This window comes from Dipodomys spectabilis, unplaced genomic scaffold, assembly GCF_019054845.1.
Source record: "Dipodomys spectabilis isolate Male_0828 unplaced genomic scaffold, ASM1905484v1 ptg000266l, whole genome shotgun sequence".
In the NCBI taxonomy this organism is placed as follows: Eukaryota; Metazoa; Chordata; class Mammalia; order Rodentia; family Heteromyidae; genus Dipodomys; species Dipodomys spectabilis.
The window spans coordinates 3829784-3835385 of NW_024870943.1; the positions used below are offsets into that span (position 1 = coordinate 3829784).

Below are 5602 nucleotides of genomic sequence, written 5' to 3' on the forward strand. Positions count from 1 at the left end.
AACAAAAACAAGTCATGTTTAGAAGTGTACAAAAAATGTTTTTCATCCCTACAATAATATTTTAAATAAACATTATAAAACCTTTGTGTATGCGTGCATGCGCGCGCGCGCACACACACACACACACACACACACATATGGAAACGTGCATCAAGTAAGACTTCAAAGCTTCAATGTATTAAAATTCAGGCATATCGCTGGGAATGTGGCTTAGTGGTAGAATGCTCGCCTAGCATGCATGAAGCCTTGGGTGTGATTCCTCACTACCACATAAAGAGAAGAAGCTGGAAGTGGTGCTATGGCTCAAGTGGTAGAGTGGTAGCCTTGAGCAAAAGGGACAGTTCCTAGGCCCTGAGTTCAAGCCCCAGGATTGTCAAAAACAAAAACAAAAAAAACTGGCATATCTGCATTCAAACTACACTTCAAGTGCTCAATACTCACACAATTTTTTCCCCATATACAGTACCAGAATCTTCTCTGCTTTTAAACAAAGATTTTGGCTGTCTAATCAGCCACTGAATGCTTTCCGACAACTGGTAATTGTCATCAATGAGAGGAAGGTGCTACATTAGAAAGAATTTTATTATACTTCATAAAGAAACAAGGGGACAAAATTGGGCAGCATGATAAAATACAAATGATCATGTCCAACGTTGGTGTTTTCTCTACTGTGTAAAAGAAAAAACATTCACGATGTTGTTGGAGCAACAGAAACACGTGAAGCAGCTGACGAGCGGCAGGGTGATGTGAGTGGCTTTGGCTAGGCTAGGTAGCGATGGCTAGGTGATGGCTAGGTAGCGACGCTGGGACTGTAAAGGTACATAGCTCTCTTGGGGTGTTGGGAGAGGGGTGTCAACATGTGGAGGCGGGTGGTGAGCATGAAGATTACAAACATAAGGTCTCAGAATAAGAAGATGCCATGATCTATTTTCTTCTCTCTGTCAAGTATGACAATATGCATTGGAAAACCCAGAACCAACAACAGTAAAATGACTGGGCTTTCAGAGCCTTAATGACTGGGACCTACACGAGCATAGTGGCAACCCAGAAGAAGGGAAAGGAAGGGGAAATCCACACTGAAGATTTAGATTTAAGCCACACGCACTGGACACAGCTGGAGCTGATGGTGTTGGCTTGAAATGCACTGAGGAGCGAGGTGGTACAGATGGAAAGCGCCTAGGTGACTCTGAAGAGGTACACCACCGCCTTGCAGCCCACATCATCCAGAAAGTGCTAGACTGTGAAGGACACCATGATATCTGGCACCATTGTGAACATGGTGTTAGGCAAGTTGATCATAGTCAGATGCATCAAGATGGCATTGCTGGGCTTCTTTAGATGACGTTGGAATAAAAACATGTACAGATAGAGCATGGAGGGCAGGGAGTTCCCCATGACACCTATGTACAGCTGGGCTATGAAGAAAAGCTTCATATTGATTCACCCGAGAACATCACTGATAGTTTTTGTGATGTTTTGATATATAGACCAGCCAGACAGTTGATACAGGAGAGAAATATCAGTGCACTGGTTATGGATCCATTCCAAATTGAGCTTCAGGGAGAATATGCAGAAGATGAAGTTCTCTTTCAGGCCCAGGGGTGACACTACAGGAACAGGATCCCAAGACTTCCACAGGATCTTAGGGGACAGTAACGTCTGCGATTATGGCAACGTGTTGTTCATGATATACTTCCTAGTTCCTCAGTGAGGAGGAACTGTGGGCTTGTGTGACAAATTTGCATGTTAAAAGGAGTTTCCTTTGTTCTTCGGATTGGTGTGTGTGCCGCCTGTGTGCGTGTGTGTGTGTGTGTGTGTGTGTGTGTGTGTGTGTGTGTGTGTGTCTGTGTGAAATCCTGGGGCTTGATTTTAGGGCCTAAGTTTTATCCATGAACTCTTTTTTTTGTATTGTTCAGTGCTAATAGCTACATTTCCATCTTTATGCTGGTTCTTTGGAGATAAGTCTCACAGACTCTTCTGAATGGGCTGGCTTTGAATCCTGATCTTCAAATCTCAATTTTTTTTTTTGTCAGTCATGGGGCTTGAAGTCTGGGACTGGGCACTGTCACTCAGCTCCTTTGCTCAAGGTGAGCGCTCTACCACTTGAGCCACAGCAGGATTTCTGGTTTTTGTGGTGGTTAATTGGAAATATGAGTCTTACGGACATTCAGGCCTGGATTTGCTTTGAACCATGATCCTCAGATCTCAGCCTCCTGAGTACCTAGGATTACAGGCATGAGCCTCTAGTGCACAGACAGAGACTCTCATTTTTAAAACACATCTTATGTCGAATACAAAGCAAAGCAAAGGAACAAGTCCTGAGTCCAAGCTCCAGCACTAGAAACAAAATTTATAGCACCCTAGGAATGTTTCGAAGTGCAATAGTTCCTATGGTAAAATTCCACAGTGGGGGAAATTACTGGGTAAGGAATCAAAATCTGCTTCAAAGGAGGAGTGTGCCAAACACTCCAGAGGTGGAAATGCCTTCCTGCTTTTCTGAAAAACTCTGTGGAGCCTTGTATTGACTCTGCTTTTATTTTAGCCTTGCCTTGATAGAAAATGCAATCAGAATAACACAACCAAAATGACAGGAGACAAATCTATTTGTAGAGGTAAAAGACAAAACCAAAATCGCCACTAAGTCAATGTAAAAATGAATCTCCCACTATGATAAAACACTAAGGCAACAGAACAGGAGATTAAGATTCAAACTAGGGATGGGCCCAGCATGCTCTTGTGGGCCAAAGAGAGCCAGCCTGGTGACTCATCTCACCACCCCACCTCTTGGCGGCTCCCAGGCTACCTCATCCACAAGCTCGCCACCTGGCCTGTGGGGACCACTGGGAAGGCGAGGACAAGGACGTCAAAGGTAACTGGAATGATGATGATGATGATGATGATGATGATGACTATGATGAAGAAGAGGAATCAAAAGAAGCAGCAGAAGTAAAACCAGAAATGAAAAATTCAGGAAAGAAAGAAAAATAGAGTAGAAAATAAAAGAAAAAAGAACGACAACAGAAGAAAAGGCAAGAAGATATGAAAAGGAGATGAGAAGAACCTGAAGAACCTCAAGTGCTAACACCAGAATAACAATTAGCAGATAAACTGCGGCTACAGAAACTACAGGAAGAGTCAGATCTTGTACTAGCAAAAGAAAGGTTTTGTGTGAATGATACAGTTTGTGGGATAGATGCTATGAACCCATCTTCAAGAGATGATCTCACAGAATTCGGGAAGTTACTAAAAGATAAAATTATACAGGATGAAAAGTCATTCTATTATGCCAGGCTCTTGAAAGCCTTAGTTCGAGATATGTGAATTTCGTTGGAAATTCATGACTTGGCAAAGATGACCAAATCATTGACTGTGCTTTATGGTGAGAACACAGAAGCAAGAAATGCAAAGCAAAGACAAAAAGAAGAAGATAGGCGTGGTTCCTGGAGGGGGTTAAAGGCCATCTTGGAAGATGATCTGGCAGATGCTGGGGTTTTGATGGAGGATATGTACAAGACAATGAAGACTTCATGTGACAGTTTCTCTCTCCTACTGTCTTCTTTCTGTTGCCCACAATCCCTTCAACATGTAGCACAACTTCTTTTCCTTTCACTTCTGGCAAATGGGACAATCAGAAGTGCCCTATCTTTGGTGCTGGTTATTTAACCCCTTGACTGTTAGTTGCTAATGTGCCAATAAGGAAACTTGGATCTTACTGCCCAGGGGTTAAAATTGGGAACTTAAGTTGCTACTAAATCATAGTTTAAAAACAAAACAAACCTAATAATGTTGTCATTTTTGCTGTCTAATCCCATAGCAGCAGTCACTAAATTGGAAACAAAGGTTGCAACATGATAAAAAATTGTGTGATATTTACCAGCACAGTTCAGTAATACAGCTTTAACCATACCTCCTTGAAGGACTTCATACTTGTCAAGAAAAGCAGTTTGCAGCCAGGGCATGTGGTGTGCATCTGGTATTCAAATTGCATTGTCTAAGAATTGAGCGTGGGGATATTAAGTTCATTGTGAAGAAGATTATCTCAGAGTGAAGATACTGTGGCTGAAAAGTACTGGTTTGATACTTAAAATTTTAATGACCAAAACCACCTCTGAAGCTGAAGAAGGTAAACCTCTCCGTTATCACAGGACAAGTTATGGAATCTCAGTGTACAGACTAAATTTTTATTTATCAGACGATTTCTATGAGGGAGGGAAACTACCTGTTTTTATTTGCTTGATTCAAGTGTCTGAGAAACAAATCTCTTGTCTCCTAGACTGCAATGAAATAACTTTTTTGTTTTGGTCGGTGGTGGGGCTTGGGTGCTGTCCCTGCGCTCTTCAGCTCAAGGTGCATGCTCTACCGCTTGAGCCACAGCACCACTTCTGGTTTTCTGGTGATTAATTGGAGATAAGAGTCTCATGGACTTTTCTGCCTGGGCTGGCTTTGAATTGTGATCCACAGATCTCAGCCTCCTCAATAGCTAGGATTACAGGTGTGAGCCATCCACACCCTACTTGAAATAACTTTTAACAGGGTTTTCGTATTTCTTTGTCTTTATAAAACATGTTCAGCAAGCTGCGTGTTAGGTAAATTGTTATTTAACAATTATGACATCTGCAATGTTTTATACAGCAACTAATTTAATAAAATTACTACAGTGAGGATGTAAAAAAGAAAAATTCAAGCTAGGCATAACATCACCCATTTCCCATATTCAGTGATGACAAGAATAAAAGTGAGGAACATGCCAGAGTCCCTCAACAGATCCAGAAAATTGATCATGCGATAGGTTCAGTAGGTGTAAGTGATGAACATTTTTATCATGAAGAAATGGCAAGGTTATCCTTGCCATGATAAAGAAAATATCTATGATTTCCAGACATATTAGGTCTCTGGGTAAGAATGTCAGGTAACTACTGAAAAACTTCCATTGTGGTTGGATGAGTACAATGACTTTCTGTTTGAACAGTGTGATTGTCCATTATGAAAATTAAAATGTGAACAAATATAACAGTGGTACTCAGTAGACTCTGTGGATAATGCAATATGAAATTTGTGGGTGGTAATGGGATGAATAAACTTGGAGGAAAGGGATAACATTGTCAAAAAATAAATATACTGATTACCTGAGTTGTGAAATGGTAACCTGTCTGTACATTACATTTATAATGACAATAAAAAATAATAATGAAGCTTGACACCAGTGGCTCATGCCTGTAATCCTACTCAGGGGACTGAGATGTGAAGAGCGAGGTTCAAAGGCAGCTTGGGCATGAAAATCTGTAAGACTCTTATCTCCAAGAAACTACTCAGAAAACCAGAAGTGGCCTGTGGCTCAAGTGGTAGAGTGCTTGCCTTGAGCTGAGGGACAGCACCCAGGCCCAGAGTTCAAGACTCATAACTGACTATATATATATATATATATATATATATATATATATATATATAAATGATAATTACAATGATAAAAATTGGGAAGAATGCAATACTAATTTATATCATTCACAGAACCCATAAGTTATAGGACAGACATCTGATATGGAGCTGGGTGTGGGTGGCTCAAACACCGGAGATTCTAGTTATTCAGGAGGGTGAGAGCTGG

At 41.1% G+C, this 5602-nt stretch overlaps 1 pseudogene; it reads left to right on the forward strand.

Moving 5' to 3' along the window:
- The first annotated feature begins 693 nt into the window (after positions 1 to 693).
- LOC122125593 lies at positions 694 to 3533 on the forward strand (annotated as a pseudogene).
- Positions 3534 to 5602: the final 2069 nt, after the last annotated feature.